Source organism: Podarcis pityusensis, assembly GCF_964106645.2.
Source record: "Podarcis pityusensis genome assembly, chromosome: 6".
Classification (NCBI taxonomy): Eukaryota; Metazoa; Chordata; class Lepidosauria; order Squamata; family Lacertidae; genus Podarcis; species Podarcis pityusensis.
In genome coordinates, this window is record NC_138030.1 from 18,782,764 (window position 1) to 18,790,877 (window position 8,114).

Sequence of the window (8,114 nt, forward strand, 5' to 3'; positions counted from 1 at the left end):
CACACAACGCCGATGACTCTCTGGGGCCAGCTAAGGTGAGGAGGCAGCTGACTGGAGGCGGGCGCCTGAGCAGCTCCCCCTTAATTACTGCTTGAAGCCGCTGCCTCCGACTTGGGCAATGATCTTCTGCTGACAGTACGATGACACCGGTCAAAGGTCACGTCTCGTGTGAGCTGAGTGACAGGGGCTTTTCCGAAGCAAGGGGGAGCTCAGGCAGAAGAGGACCAGAGGGGCTTCTTCAGTGGCAGTTTCACCTTCTGTTTAGCACGTCAGAGTCGTTTCCTTCCCATTCCTTTGTTTCAAAAAAAATTGGGGCTGTTTACCCTTCAAAAGCAGACATCACCTTGCCAACAAAGGTCTGTATAGTTAAAGCCATGGTTTTCCCAGTAGTGATGTATGGAAGTGAGAGCTGGACCATAAAGAAGGCTGATCGCCAAAGAGTTGATGCTTTTGAATTATGGTGCTGGAGGAGACTCTTGAGAGTCCCATGGACTGCAAGAAAATCAAACCTATCCATTCTTAAGGAAATCAGCCCAGAGTGCTCACTGGAAGGACAGATCCTGAAGCTGAGGCTCCAACACTTTGGCCACCTCATGAGAAGAGAAGGCTCCCTGGAAAAGAACCTGATGTTGGGAAAGATGGAGGGCACAAGGAGAAGGGGACGACAGAGGACGAGATGGTTGGATAGTATTCTCGAAGCTACGAACATGAGTTTGACCAAACTGCGGGAGGCAGTGGAAGACAGGAGTGCCTGGCGTGCTCTGGTCCATGGGGTCACGAAGAGTCGGACACAACTAAACAACAACACCCTTCAAAAGAACTTTTTGTTATTGGATCCTCTCCCTTTTAATGGACTAATGCTAGTAAATGTAGATAAAAGGGACACGTGTGGCGTGTGGTCTAAACCACTAAACCTAGGGCTTGCTGATCAGAAGGTCAGTGGTTCGAATCCCCACAATGGAGTGAGCTCCCGTTGCTCGGTCCCAGCTCCTGCCAACCAAGCAGTTCAAAAGCACACCAAAGTGCAAGTAGATAAATAGGTACCACTCCGGCGGGAAGGTAAATGGTGTTTCCGTGCACTGTTCTGGTTTCGCCACATGACCCGGACAAACATCGGCTCCCTCGGCCAGTAAAGGGAGATGATTGCCACACTCCCAGAGTCGTTCATGACTGGACTTAACTGTCAGGGGTCCTATACCTTTTTCTTTTTTAAAATGTAGATAAAATAATTTAATAATAATAATTTTATTGTCTATACCCCACTCATCTGGCTTGGTTGCCCCAGCCTTTCTGGATGGTTTCCAACACATAAAAACATAATAAAACCAAATACTCATATATCATCAAAATCCCAGTATGGCATTGCCACCAGCCAAGTTTTTTCTCTCCCTCACTTTTTATGATTTTTTTTTTTAAAGAATAATTTTTTATTAACCGACCAATCACATCAAATCAAACCAAATTACATAAATTCCAAATTACACAGCCGAATTTTAAATTTTTGTTGGGTTTACCCATATTTCAAGTTCCGAAGGGGATCCAATCAACTTCTTGCTTCTTGCTGCTGTTTTAATGTCCACAAATCTAACCATATGATGTTCACAGTACTATCCAGTCCTTTCTTATTGTTTTTCCACATCTCTTGTTGTTGTTTTCATATATTTTTCCTTTTTCTTTGTGACCTCTGATAGTCTCCACAAGCTGGTTAAAACAGTTTGTAATCCTGCGTGGATATTTTTTTATTATCCAGTAGCCATATCCAGACATTTTCCATATAACATCACTTCCATACATCAAAACAGTCTTAGCGTCATTAATCTTCACCAATCTGCCTCCTTTCTCAAACCTCTGAGGAGATTCACCAGGAATGCAGTCTGAAAACAAGTCCGTTCCTCCTCCCGGCTATAAATCCTTTGGCAAGATGGCGACTCTGAATTAATTGCTGCGCCATTCCAAAAGCTCTTATTGCTTCTCGATCTCCATAAAGCATACTTTTGGTTAAAGTTTATCTCCACACAGACCTTAATCATCCTGCTTGGGTCAGTTAAACCGATGGTTCTAATGAGGAGGGGTTCTTGGTAAATCACATAGAAGGAAAGTAGAAAAGGTCCCCCCCCCCCCACATTCAGTCCCATTGCCGACATACCCAGCCTTTGGTGTATCTTCATCGTAAAATATTCCTGTTGCTCCAACCCGTCGTCTTCTTTCACAGAGGTCCCTTAAATTAGCAGACTTCACTCCCCTTCTTCACTTGAAATATGTGCATTTGCTTCTTTTGTAATTAATTATTCCAAATTGCTGCAGCTAGTGCGCGATCAGAGACAGCGTCCAGGAGAGCCGAGGTCCACACGGGGGCATTCTGCCTAGTGCCCTCACCCCCTTCTTTCGAATTTGGGGGTGATTTATGGGCACAGCAGGCAAGGGCAGTGTTCCCCATTCCCTTGGGGCAACAAGGGAGGCTGCCTACTCCCATAACAGCCTCTTAATTACTCCGTGTGGGTCGGAGAGATGGTATTGTCGGCCATCTTCCAATGCGCCCCTAGTGCCCCCCCAGATATTCACTTTTTATGATTTAGCAGGTTTTATACAGCACTTTGGAGTTATTTTGCCTCTTTTATTTATTTATTACATTTAAATTCCACCTTTTCCTCCAAGGTGCTCCAGGTGGGGAATGTGGTTCTCCCCTCCTCATTTTATCCACACAACAGCCCTGTGAGGTAGGCTAGGCTGAGGGACAGTGATCTAATGAGCATCATGGCTGAGTATGCTTTCAAACGCTGAAGTCCCAGGTCCTAGTCCAGCACTCTAACCATTGCACCACACTACCTCTATATAAAAGAATTCAAAAAATTACAAACAAATCTAGTCTGATGAAGGAAACCGGAAAGCTTGTGTGTTATTTTTTGAATTTTCAGTGGGCCTAATAAAGGTATTGCCCTAATATGGATATTGGGATTTTTGTGTTGGCAGAAATTTACAATTAAAAATAAAACACTTCATGAAAATTCATCAGAATATTAGTTTGAATTTTTCAAAACTATTCTTTGCAGTTTTGTGTCATGCACACGTTGCTGAAAATGTGCAAGCAATTTCCCCCAACTGAATGCATTATGTATACTGTTTTCACTACCATATTAATTATTATCCATAATTTCCTGCAATATATGCTTTCCTCCTGTAAATACTGTTTGGGTGGAGAACTGCATCACAAACTTCAGATAAGTGCAAATTGTAATGCATGGCTGTGATTCAGTTGTTGATTGTTGTGGAACCTATTGCACTTTTTATTTATCTTTAAATGCAAACTGAATTGAATTTCTCCTGCATCGCTGATTGGTCTCTGGCATTGCCGCTCTGAGATAATTATCTTTCTCTGTTTTACCTGGAGATGCCGGGAACCATTTGTGTGCAAAGCATAGGCTATAGTCCTTGCCTCCTTGGCAAGATGGACCAACAGTCTAAACCTGTGTTAGGAAGCATCATGTGATGATGCAATCAGTTGCTAAACAAAACTCACAAAACTATGAAAAGGAGGAAGGAAATCCCTTAAGAGGTAAAATATCACGCACAGCCACACTCGCCTTGCGTGTATCACTTAACACGCAATGACTGAAACAACAAACAAGAAAGTGTCTAGGTCTGCCAAGAAGATGTCACCCGCTCATTGAAAGAAGCAAATCTTGTGCGGCTGCAAGGAAGCATTTGAAATATATCATCTGGAAAATGAGAGGCTGATTCAAACATCTCTATATCAATAAAGGATTAGGGCAGAGAAGGAGCTGAAAGCAGCGTGGCTGGCCTGACGCGTGTGAGGCTCTGGGAGCCATGTAGGTCAGGGCATGTTTGCATGGGAGGTTCGTGTGCTAACTCTGTGCATAGGCGCACAGATGGGAATGTGGGCTGTTAGGATGCTGCTGAAATCTGCAACTGGAGATGCAGAATTTGGGCACTGAAGACAAATCTTCCTCTTCAGACTTGGAGTTCTAGGCCAGGTGTTGTTGTTGTTGTTGTTGTTGTTTTGCAGAAAAATTAGCCCATTCAGGTAAACAATTGCCCAAGGATTATGTTTGGGACCTGAACTTTTTAACCTTTTCAAAATTATCTAGTGTTTGGGATGAGCAGAGAATTAGTCATTTGTTGATGATACCAAATTGTTCAAGGTTCAAAGAAGTAGACTAGATAGACCTCGTGTAGAGTTGGCCTGATCCAAGCAGGGCTTTTTGCATGTTTTTATTTTTGTGTGTTTTTATTTTTGCATGTTTTTATGAGGCTTTTATGTTTTTATGAGCGCGGGTGGCGCTGTGGGTTAAACCACAGAGCCATGGGCTTGCCGATCAGAAGGTCGGCAGTTCGAATCCCCGCGACGGGGTGAGCTCCCGTTGCTCGGTCCCTGCTCCTGCCAACCTAGCAGTTCGAAAGCACATCAAGTGCTAGTAGATAAATAGGTACCTTCTCTGTACCTTCTCTGGCGGGAAGGTAAATGGCATTTCCATGCGCTGCTCTGGTTCGCCAGAAGCAGCTTAGTCATGCTGGCCACATGACCTGGAAGCTGTAAGCCAGCTCCCTCAGCCAGTAAAGCGAGATGAGTGCCGCAACCAGAGTCGGCCACAACTAGACCTAACAGTCAGGGGTCCCTTTACCTTTATGTCTATGAGGCTTTAGCTTTATTTATGTCATCACCCATCTACCCTACAAGGAGTTTGAGGTGGTATATAGTGTTCTCCCTCTCCCTTTTTTAGCCTCACAACAACTCCGTGAGATTTTTAGGCTGAGAGATTAGTGACTAGCCTAAGGTCACCCAGTGAGCTTCATGGCTGAGTCCAGTCTCCCAGGTCTTAGTCCAGCACACTAACCACTTTACTACACTGGCTCAGAGTTGCATTAGGTTGCATGTGGTCCTCAATGAGTTTCCTCAATTTCAGTCCATTTCCCTACTCCATGGTAGTGAATGGAGATTTCTGGTCCCTCCATTTGCACAGAATAGAGTAGTGAGCTCAGCCTGCCCTCTTCGTCACATCCCCATTGCCTGGCCCTGCCACCCTCCATGTATTGAAGGAGATCTGTAACAAAGACTCTGCTGAACTCTGGATAAGGTCCTGGTGTGATTTAGGACTATGCGTGATCAGGGTTCTAAATTATGCAAGGAACTTCCACCAGAAAGGGAGGCTCTCGGCTGCAAACTTTTGCCCTCTTAAGGCAGAGGAAGTTGGTGGAGCCAGGCAAGAGAATGATGATGAAGAGGGTACGACCAGTGTGCATCTCCACAGTTCCCACCCCACTTTCTTGTGAATCCTTTAGTGCTTTTAGGCACTAAAGATTAGGTGGGGAGACCCACAAGGGAATAGTAGTAGCATATGAGGAAGAGCAGTCCAATGGATGTCACATTAATAAAAGGCTGGCCAGTTGCGGAAATACCGTGGTAGTTCAATATTTGCTAGAATGTCATTTCAGAGGTTTCATTACAGAAGGATATAATTTTGTCTTTTTTGCATATTCTGTAAATAGCTCTGTAGGGTGCATGCAGCAGCACAAATTATGGGATAAGGAAAAAGTGACCGGCCTAAGGCAACTGTGCAAATCCTTAAATGCTGTGGGATTAGAGCTCAGATCCAATTATGTAACCTTTAACTACACTAAGATTACAATACCACCAGCTGTAGAATCCTCTTTGTCAGGGCCTCCAAACAGTTGTGGGGACTTCAGCTCCCATCTGCTCCAGCTGATGGTCACGGATGATGGTGGGAGTTCCACATCAACAACATCCGAAGACCCACTGGTTCCTTGCTCTATACCAGGGTTTCCCAAACTTGGGTCTCCAGCTGTTTTTGGAGTACAAGTCCCATCATCACTGGTCCTGCTAGTTAGGGATGATGGGAGTTGTAGTCAGCAACAGCTGGAGACCTGAGTTTGGGAAATCTTGCTCTATACCTTTCCTGCTTTCCACACTGTACAATGACTTTACTTTGGATCAAATCTATCTATTTATTTATTTATCTATCAATCATCTATCTGTCAATCATCTGTCTGTCTGTCTGCCTGCCTATCATCTACCAGTATCTATCATCTCTCTCTCTCTCTCTCTCTCTCTCTCTCTCTCTCTCTCTCTCTCTCTCTCTATCATCTATCTCTCTCTCTCAGGGAACCTTTGGCTCCCCAGATATTCCTGGACTGCAGTTCCCATCGGCCCCAGCAAGGATGGCCAATGGCCAGAGGTTATGGGAGCTGTATTTCAGTAACATCTGGAAGGTCCAAGGGTTACCCACACCTGATCTATCTTCTGGCATTCTTCAAAACCTAAAAGTGCTGTGCAAAAAACTGTCCTCCAGTTGCCCAAAGGTTTTCCTCCTTTGTGAAAAAGGGTTCCGTTTATCTACCTTATTCTAAAGGAACTTAAGAATTTCTTCAGAATACCTTTCATATTTTGGTGGGCTTGAGCGTATGCAGTGTTATTTCCAGGAAACGTTTCTACAGCACTCAGCAGCCTCCCTAGCTGCCCATGCTTTGTGATCTGAAAAATGACCTCATTGGAGGAGTTACCTCATAGTGTTTCTCCTGGGCTTTGATTGAACAGCAGGCACCCAGGAAGGCTACAGTGTGCAGGCCACAGGTAGGACAATTTGTAGAATGCAATAAAGGACATTTGCAGACACTCCTCAGACACCTCAAAAGGAAGGTGAGCACATCAAAAGCCCTGCGCCCCACCTTTGAGAACTCCACTGAAATTATCTCTCTCCTTGGGTAATTTTCAAACAGTTTCTGCTGTCGTTAACTGATGAGAAAATGTTTTTTTGAAAAGTGTGGTGGGGGAGAAAGTTAGTACACTGCATCTTACAGGACCTAATAGATAATAAAAATCAACCTCTACATATAAAATTCCATTAATGTTTCAGTGCATTTCTTTAAAAAGCAGGTAGGCAGATCTCTCCAGCTACCTCCACTCCAGCACTGGAGTGAAAAGAGCTGGAAATGCTTAGAAGCTTAGAATTGTAGGGTTGGAAGGGACCAAGAGGGTCATCTAGTCCCTCCCCATGCAATGCATGAATCTATTGCCCAACACGGGGCTCAAAGCCATAACCCTAAGATTCAGAGTCCCATGCTATCCCTTGGGTGCTGATGGTGTGTTTGTGTGACCCTGCATGTCTAGTGTGAGTGTGTACTAGGCTGGTACATGTACTGGTTTAAAATGTCAGGGAAAAGCTGGATGTATGGCAATGCGATGGAAAAAGCAGTGGAAACAGTTCCAAAAGCTTTAAAAAAATTACTATGTTTGGGGGAGGTTTCCCCAAAACAGCTCAACAATTTGGGTGGTCCCCTTTAAAAAAGCTTGATAATTTTGGGGTCCTCCTTAAAAAAAAAAAAAGAGGAAGGTGTCAGTTGAACTATGGCAACCCTAGTATGTACACGTTTGTGAGAGAGGTAGAAAGCACTTTGTGTCTGGGGCATGTGTGTTTGTGATAATAGGGGTGACTTTTTTATTTTGAGGGTGGGGGCTGTTCTAACCCACCCACTCCCCCCCCCCCACCATTGGAACACAGCCTCTGGAAATTTCAGTCCTTCCTTCCCTACCCCAATTTTCATAACTGTTTAACAGCCAGCAGACCTCATTTGGCAAGGTGTCCTGTAGCACTGGGCCACTACAGAAAAGGCCCTGTCCTCTCCTCAGAACATCTCATTTCCTGAGCAGAAGGCTGGTCTTCTCCAGTTATCATAATTAACATCGCAAGAAATATTCCAGGATATTTAGCGCTATGCATTAAAAGAATATGCAAAAAATGTTCCCTCGCCAGAGAACAGGTTACATATGCCCACATAATCTCTCTCCTCATGTGCAGATATAGAGTGTATGAAATGGTGGTATTTCCTAAGAGGCAGAAGCCTGTGGTGCAAAGAAGGCATGGTATGATAGCAATCAAATAAAGTTTTCCATGAAGTGCCACAGGCACCATAACTCGTGTGTTTCATGATAACCCGATCTGGCCACTGCTACTGCCTGGAATTGATCATGCAAATATCCAAGAGTCAGTGTGGTGTAGTGGTTAAGAGCGGTGGACTCATAATCTGGTGAACCGGGTTCGCTTCACCGCTCCTCCACATGCAGCTGCTGGGTGAGTTTG